We start from the raw sequence: 9257 nt of genomic DNA, 5'->3' as shown, positions 1-9257 counted from the left end.
ATCATCTTATTTAAAATACCACTCCAAGTTATTTTTTTATTTAACCACATGAGTGGTATCAGTAATGTAGGTCCTGTTTGTGTAATAAAATACTTACCAGTGGCCATATTCTACTGCAAAGAAGAGGACCGAAGAAACGACACAGCGGCAGAAGATAGCAACTGCTAAGTATTTTATTTTACACAGGGAAGTTACATTGCTGATACCACTCCGGTGGTGAAATATAGCAGAAATCACAATCTGTAACACTCCAGCTGTGCTTCAGACGCTTGTAAATTATATTTTCTGTGATCATATGGGTATTTGTGTTATTATTTATGACGCGCCCCCCTGGGCCTGTGCTGAGCAGGGGGATACCCGGAGCCGGATCGCTGGGGGTTGTAGTTCTCTGTGGCGGTGACCCGGTCCGTGCCCAGGGCGGTCAAACCAGTGGCAGTCTTAAGTAATAACAATGTCCGACTACGCCACCCGTGGATTGCGGTCAGTGGGGACCGCCGCTGCGCTGCAGACCGCTGAGGCTGATGTAATTTGCGCAGCCGAGTATGGAATAACTCCCAGTAGTAATGGTGCTGGTGCGGCGATGAAACACAGAGACGTGTGGTGCAGTTCAGGGTCTTTACTGATGGTATAAAGCAGACCCTCCCGGGAGTACTGGTTAGCAGTAGGGGCCTGGTCAGTCTGTGAGCAAGCAGGATCTCCCCTGGCCAGGTGGAGTTGTAGGCCTCCCCGACTATCTGCACTCTTTCCTGGCTACCTTGCTCTATGCGGGTAGAAGTAGCCCACGTCCCTGAGTATACCGTGTGGTGCTCACCCGTATGGCCGGTGACTTGGGGCCTTCCGTTAGCCTCCGCTTCACGATGGCGGTGCTGGTCCCTTGCTTGTGACCGTGCCTTCGGGTTTCTAAGGCCAGAGGACATGGAATCCCCTGCCGGTTGGATTCTGCTGCTGGACCTGGATGTCCCCACAGCCTCGGACTCCGTGTCCGGGTTTAGTGTCTTCAGCCAAGGCGAGCTTTCTAGCTTCCAGCCTCTGGCACTCCCTCCTGCTCCTACAGAGCTCCTGTTGTAACTTTCCCTGTGTCTGCTGTCCTCCAGACCAGACTGTTCTGCTTGTTCTGCAGGCTCTGTCTCTGTCTGGGACTTCACTTACTAATCCCGCCCCAAACCCAGTTTATAAGGGCAGATTCCTCCCCTCCCAGGTCTGGGTGGGCCGTGTTGCATGCTTAGGGCTCCTGACCAGAGAAACCTCCCACTTGTTCTCAGACATAATATCTCTATTACTGTGGTAACCAGACCCCTGGGGTGCCACATTTATATCAATGATATACCTATCTTCTCCAGGGACCTAGCTGCGCATATGAACCATGTGCGCACCGTCCTGAAAAGATTGAAGGATCATTATCTTTATGTCAAAAAATAAAAATGTGCAGAAGTTGGGGTTCCTGGGACTCATTTTGTCCTCCACGGGGTTTCGGATGGACCAAGAGAAGGTGAGGGCGGTGTTGGAGTGGGCACAACCAGTTAACCTGAAGGGATTGCAGCGTTTTTGGGGTTTTGCCAATTATTACCAGAGGTTTATTAAGGGTTTTTCCGAGGTGGTGAAACCTTTCACCGATCTTACCCATAAGGTCCAGACGTGTCTAATTGGGGACTTAAGGCCATTAAGGCCTTTAATATACTTAAGAAGGCCTTTTCCTCCGTCCCACTTTTGGTCCAGCCTCATGTCAATAAGCATTTTGTGGTGAGAGTGGATGCCTCTGAGGTAGGGGTGGGAGCAGTGCTCTCCCACAGTTCCACCATGCATTTGAGGCCTTGTGCGTTTATTTTCTTGGAAATTCTCTCCTCCAGAGCTCAATTATGACATCGGCAATCGTGAACTTCTTGCCATAAAGTTAGCTCTGGAGAAGTGGAGGCATCTCCTTGAGGGAGCTAAGCAGGGCCGCCATCAGGGCATTACTGCTGTGTGGGGCCCGGTAAGTAGAAGCAAAGAGAGGGGGGGCCCGGGTCGTGGGCTTGGGAGCAGGGCTGGTGGGGCCCCCCTTCTCTTTGCTTCTGCTTACCGGGCCCTTAGGGACAACAGCTCAGTGCATGATGCAGCCGGCAGACAGAAATGAGCGCTGTACCTTTGTGGCGCCCCTGCGGGTTCAGTCACCACAGAGGTACTGCATCTCACCCAGAGGTGTGGTATCCCACTCTCAGGTAAGGATAGAGTACTGCCCGGACCCTAACACCTGTATTCATTACACCACACTTCAGAGGGCAGGACGAGATTGCTCCTACGGGAGAGCACAGTCCCTGGTTGGAGTGGAGGGGAACCTAGTGAGGGGGAACCATGTATTGGGTGTGGGTGGAGGACGTAGATCAGGGGAGCACTTCAGTAGCTGTATAAAAAGGGGAGCCATCTTGAGAGAGTGTGGTCAGTCAGAGGAGGAAAGTGAGGGGAGCAGAGGCGGGCCTAGCCAGTGAGGCCCAAGTCTGAAGTGAGAGAGAGAGAGGAGCGGGAGGAAGGCTCCAGAAGGAAGGAAGGGATCCCAGGGGTACGGGAAGTGCTGGAGGCCACCTGTAGGCCCGAGTCTGCCAGGCGGTGGAGGGATCAAGCCGCAGACGGGACCGGCCCTTTAACTAGTGAAGAACTACAAGGCTCAGCTAGGAACCGGAGGCTGCTGTACTTGCAAGGTGCAGTGGCCACATCCGCAATTATATCGCTGAGAAGGTGGCCACAGAGGGTCCAGGGGACTGCAGGTCGCCCGGCAAGACCCGAGGTTACCGGATTGGGACACTGATTGCTAGGCGCAGGGCAGGAGGGTGAGAGCCAGTGCAGGAAGACGACTGAGGAAGGCACATAGAAAGGGGTCCTGTCAGGCACTCTTGAATTACTTGAGGGATTGCTGAACCCCTGCCTGGTGAACGCAGCACGATGTGGGAGGTTGTAGTCTGGAACCTGTAACCTGAGGAACTTAATAACTGTGAGTAAACTTGGAAGACTGCACCCCACTGTCTCTGTGATTATTGCCTGTGCCATCACCCCCTGCACTACAATGCCCAGCATAACCCATAACATCTACACTGCCCTGGAGCTAAGCTCTACCTGTGGAGAGCCACACCATCCCTGCTGCAGTAACATCAGCTCCAGAGGACCTGCTCCGCAGCGGCGGCTCCCTTAGCCGCATACCACAGGTGGCGTCACAAACTTTGTACATAACTCCCCTGTAAATAAACCCCTTTTTATTGACTGCCCTGGGTCACGGACCGGGTCACCGCCACTGTGACATCTCCCCAAGTGACGACTGGCCCGGCAATGAGTACCGCCCAGGGGGCGCGTCATCTTTGGCGTCACGAACATGATATGTAACCCACCCATTATCACCTGGTATTGTGCGCCTAGAGACTGTGTTTAAGACTGAATGTGGTGCCCCCCCCATAAGAACGGGCGCCATTATGTGCGTGATCAAAGACAACAATACAGAACCTCCCATCGTGGGCCGGGTCCCAGAATGGCACCAAAAGCGCAACCCGCCCCCTGCAACTGTGTCCATATACATAGATGTGTCCATCAAGGTGGGGAAGATGCCCCCAGGTGTGACCGACAACAAGCAGCCATGGGACCGCCCCAGAAAGGGGAGAGGGGAAAAGAAAACTGGGAAACAGGGTGTGGTCTCCAGCAGACCAGACAGACCGCACCCAGCAGCAAGATGGAGGTAGGTCAGCCTGAGACCCCGGCCCGCGGCCTGCAGCCAAGCGAGACACCTCTTACCCTGGCAGAGGTGATCTACAAGTTGACCCTGGAGGATGTGGAGTTCCTCCATGCCGAGATGCGTGAGCTCAGCCGGTGGGTAGGAGAGGCCGAGAGGACAGCCATCGCCGGCTGGAAGGAGGAGGTGCTGGGGAAGATAGAGGCCAGGCAGCAGAGAGTCCCGTGTTCCACCCACAGCGACCCAGCCCCGGCGGAGCCAAACCAGGACCAGGAGGCAGAGAGCAGCCAAGGAGCAGGTAGGAAGAGTTTCCCTGTCCTGGGCGCAGACCGCGCTGACCTGCTCCTGGGCCCCCTGGCGGCGCCTCCATACCCGGGCGCGCACGCTCCCGACTTGCTCCCAGTCCCAGAATCTACTACATCGGGTGCCTGCTCCACCGACCAGCTCCGCGATCCCCTGGCAGAATCCCCATACCACCTGGCCAGCTCCACTGATCCGCTCCTCGATCTCCTGGTGGAATCTCCATACCACCCGGGCGCCTGCTCAGCTGACCTGCTCCTGGACCCCTTACCAGAGCCGCCTGCCCCTGCATCCGAGTGGGGATACGGGACCCCCTCCTTCGACTGGTCCACCAGGAATGAAGGCCAGCAGAGGCCCCCCCTGGCTCCCACATCGGCGCCCCCGATTACCTGCGCAGAGGAAGAGGAGTTCTGATGGGACAACCGGGAGGGGGACCTCATCGGGATCCCGCAGGAGACCCAGGCCCAGGCCCTCAGGCGAGAAGAGCACTGCAGGCGGGAGCTCCTGCAACTGGAAAAGGAGCGATATGACCATCAGATGCGGTGGGAGCACATGGAGGCCCGGAACATGGCGGCCAAGACTCAGGCCCGCCAGGCAAGACCCACTACACCGAGTCCCCGTCTGGAGGGGATGGTGGTGAATTTGACCTGAACGCCGGGTGGGGCTTCATCCGAGAGCCGCAGATGGATCGAGATGTCTTCGTCAGCCGGCGGGACGTGGAACCCCACCTCCAACAGGGGCATCCCGGCCGAGACCTCTATCCCGGTGACCGTGTCACCTTCACCCGTCACAAGGGAGATGCCCTCCAAGACTACAAGGTGGCGAAGGAGAGAAAGGACATGCCCCCGCAGAACAAAGCTGAAGAACCGGCTGGGTCAGTCGGTAAAAATCAGGAGTTCCCGCGGCGGGAACCCCACTATTGAACTACGTGTTGTGGAGACTGTATATAGTTACCTGGAAAGGTATGGCAGAGACACTGCAAGTTGATAGAGTTTGTGTGTGTTACCCAGTTATCCGGTAAGGGTATAAAGACGTTAAGGTAGAGGACGGTGATCTCCCTGAAAACTTTCCATTGTATATAATTGCACTTCTTAAAGTGCCCCTTATTGGTTTTATGTAACAAAGAGTGACCTCAGAACAAAAACCCGTTTGGCGTGGCCGAAGACGTGGTCCAACACCTGGATCATCTATGCCCTGCAGCCACGCCCAGGGCCTACGTTGAGGGTTTTCGAACGGGTCCCTCATGCTGCTCATGTTGCACCTTTACCAGTGAAAAGGATATCCGGCTATAAATTTCACTGCGGTTGATTAAAAATGTTGTATATGAAAAATGTTTTATATGTGAAAGATGTGTTTATACAAGTGAAAAGAGTTTTACTGAAAGAGTTCTATAATGTTTTATATATGTGAAGAAAGTTTTATAATGTTTTGATGAAAGTAACCAGTAACGTTTAAGAAATGTGCCTCCCATAAAGAGAAGAAAAGTTGTTTGCAAATTCTTCTATGTGATGCATCTAAAATTTGCATGTCTTTAAAATGCCCTGTTTTTACTCTGTTCCAGCCCGTGGACATGCTGTGTTTTACCAAGGGGGTATGTGGCACCCCTGCGGGTTCAGTCGCCACAGAGGTACTGCATCTCACCCAGTGGTGTGGTATCCCACTCTCAGGTAAGGATAGAGTACTGCCCGGGACCCTAACACCTGTATTCATTACACCACACTTCAGAGGGCAGGGCGAGATTGCTCCTACGGGAGAGCACAGTCCCTGGTCCCTGGTTGGAGTGGAGGGGAACCTAGTGAGGGGGAACCATGTATTGGGTGTGGGTGGAGGACGTAGATCAGGGGAGCACTTCAGTAGCTGTATAAAAAGGGGAGCCATCTTGAGAGAGTGTGGTCAGTCAGAGGAGGAAAGTGAGGGGAGCAGAGGCTCTGCAGGAGCTCTGCTCCAGAGGCGGTCCTAGCCAGTGAGGCCCAAGTCTGAAGAGAGAGAGAGAGGAGCGGGAGGAAGGCTCCAGAAGGAAGGAAGGGATCCCAGGGGTACGGGAAGTGCTGGAGGCCACCCGTACGCCCGAATCTGCCAGGTGGTGGAGGGATCAAGCCGCAAAGGGGACCGTCCCCTTAACTAGTGGAGAACTACAAGGCTCAGCTAGGAACCGGAGGCTGCTGTACTTGCAAGGTGCAGTGGCCACATCCGCAATTATATCGCCGAGAAGGTGGCCACAGAGGGTCCAGGGGGACTGCAGGTCGCCCGACAAGACCCGAGGTTACCGGATTGGGACACTGATTGCGAGGTGTAGGGCAGGAGGGTGAGAGCCAGCGCAGGAAGACGACTGAGGAAGGCACATAGAAAGGGGTCCTGTCAGGCACTCTTGAATTACCTGAGGGATTGCTGAACCCCTGCCTGGTGAACGCAGCACGACGTTAATCTTTTGCATTGTGCAGGCTCTGTAGGAGGAAAATAAGCTAAGTGGAAGTTCAGACACAAATAAACTAGGAACAACGGCTCTCCATCAACACATAAAGCAGCATCACCTGCTTATGTTGGAAAAGCAATGTGAGCAAAGCTAAAGCTATCTTCATACCTCTTCTTCTTGTGTTTGTCTACTGGATGCCAGAATGCATCCTCAAGTAGTGTTAAGTCGTTGTCACTATTACCAGCTCACCCTCTTCATCCTCATCTACTGCTTTTCGTATTCTTCCTCTGTTCCTCGGTTGACAACTCAATTAGCCATTTGCGTGCCCAGAAAATATGTCTAGTCATCTATTTGCGTGGAAACCCAACTCCTACATGTCCAAGATCGCTGCCGTATGACATAGTTTGGACTGCCTTTTGTGAAATTATGGCATGTGTTCAGCCTCAATGGAAAATATCTAGCTTCTATTATTTCTTGAAGAAAGACATCTCTGCTTTGTATTCTCATGTTATAGAGGCCATGGGCTGGTCTTTTGAATTGACATTGTGCTGCTAGGCTCTCCACTTCTGACAACAGCAGTTATGGCCACGGACTTTAATTATCTTTCATAGCCCGTTTAGTGAATTTTGAATGGCGTCAATGACCTACCGCATTCAGACCCAGTGTTTTTTGGTGACATCCCCACATCAGGCGACTCTTCACTGCCTCCACATTTTCCTCAATGGATATCTCCCCATTTCTAATAGCAAAAGGGCAAAACACTGTATAAAATGTCACAACTTAGTAAGCAGCAATGTTAGAAATATCACGGCTGCTATGAATTTGGGCAAAGAAACACAGGCTTCATGCATGACACACCTCCTCCATTTTATTGTGCACAAATGTCTAAATTTCCATGAGTACAAATGTTTTTGGGCATGAGGTGAATTCCCCTAGTAAGACCCTGAACAGGAGTGGGCCATAACGCAGGCAGAAAAGGTGATTTTTTTCTTCACATTAAAATTCATGGGTATCCATGGCTACAATTCTTTTCACTGTCATCATAATTTTTTTGTAAAAAGCAGTAATTTGTGTGCATAGACAAGGGTGAATTCTTCTGGTAGCACCCTGTGCAGGATTAGGCCCTTGCACAGGGATGGACACAAAAGTCCAAATTTTATTTCAAGATAAAATTAGTTAACCCTTTCATCCCCCAGCCTCTTTTCACCTTCCTGACCAGGCCAAATTTTACAATTCTGACCAGTGTCACTTTATGATGTAATAATTCTGGAACGCTTCAAGATATTCCAGTGATTCTGAGAAAGTTTTTCATGACATATTGTACTTTATGATAGTGGTAAATCTAGGCAGATATTTTTGCATTTCTTTGGGAAAATATCAGAATTTTGGCGAACATTATGAAAATTTCTCAATTTCCAAACTTTTAAATTTTATGTTCTTAACCAAATGGTTATATCACACAAAATAGTTAATTAATAACATTTACCACATGTCTACTTTACATCAGCACCATTTTTAAAACATAATTTTTCATTGTTGGGAAGTTGGAAGACTTAAAAGTTGATCAGCAATTTCTCAATTTTCCAACACAATTTACAATACCATTTTTTTAGGGACCACATCATATTTGAAGTGGCCTATATGACAGAAAATACATAAAAGTGACACCATTTTAAAAACGGCACCCCTCGAAGTGCTTAAAACCACATTCAAGAAGTTTATTAACCCTTCAAGTGTTTCACAGGAGTTAAAACAATGTTACCTGCGCAAGGGTAACAGGAGAAAACGGACCATACAATTTGTTTGGCAATTTCTCCTGAGTATGCTGATACCCCGTATGTGGTGACCTCATTTTGGAAACTACACCCCTCAAGGAAATGATTTAGAGGTGTAGTGAGAAAATTGAACCCACAGGTGCTTCACAGAATTTTATAATGTTGAGCCGTGAAAATGAAAAAATACATGTTTCCCACAAAGAAAGTTGGTTTTGCCCAAAATTTTTTAGCTACACAAGGGTAACAAGAGAAAATGGACCATACAATTTCTCCTGAGTACACTGATACCCCATAGTGTTTGGGTGCACAGCAGGGCTCGGAAGGAAAGGTGCACCAACTGAATTCTGGAGCTTAATTTTGGCTGGAATAAATTGTGGATGCTCTGTCACATTTGAAAAGCTCCTGAGATGCCAAAACAGCAGAAACCCCCATAAGTGACCCCATTTTGGAAACTACGCCTCTTGAGGAATTCATCTCGGGGTGTCGTGAGCATTTTTAATCTTCAGGTGATTCACAGAATTGTATAACATTAGGCTGAGGAAATGGAAAATTACCATTTTTCCACTAAAATATTGCTTTGGCCCCAAGTTTTTAATTTTCAAAAGGGATAATAGGAAAAAATGAATCATACAATTTGTTGTGCAATTTCTCCTGAGTACGCCAATACCCCATATGTGGTCAAAAACTACTTTTGAGGCAAAATGAAAAACTCAGAAGGGAAGAAGCGCCATATTGGAGTTCAGATGTTGGTGGAATGATTTGAGGGTGCCATGTCAAATTGGCAAAGCCCCTGAGGTGCCAGAAAAGCAGAAACCCCCATAAGTGACCTCTTTTTACAAAGTACACCCCCCCCAATTAATTAATCTAGGAGCACAGTGATCAATTTGACGCCACATGTGTCTCATAGAATTTTATACCATTGGGCAGTGGAGAAAGAATAATTAAATTTTTGCCACTAAAATGTTGTTTTAGTCCCAAATTTTTATAAGGGCTAATAGGATAAAAGGACCTCACAGTTTGTTGTGCTATTTCTCCTGAGTGCGCCAATACCCTACATGTAATCGGGAAATACTTTTCA

Source organism: Phyllobates terribilis, unplaced genomic scaffold (genome assembly GCF_046119375.1).
Source record: "Phyllobates terribilis strain yellow unplaced genomic scaffold, ASM4611937v1 Scaffold_1__5_contigs__length_1240528914, whole genome shotgun sequence".
Lineage (NCBI taxonomy): Eukaryota > Metazoa > Chordata > Amphibia > Anura > Dendrobatidae > Phyllobates > Phyllobates terribilis.
The sequence above is the reverse complement of the archived record's forward strand: the minus strand, read 5'-3'. Positions refer to the sequence as shown.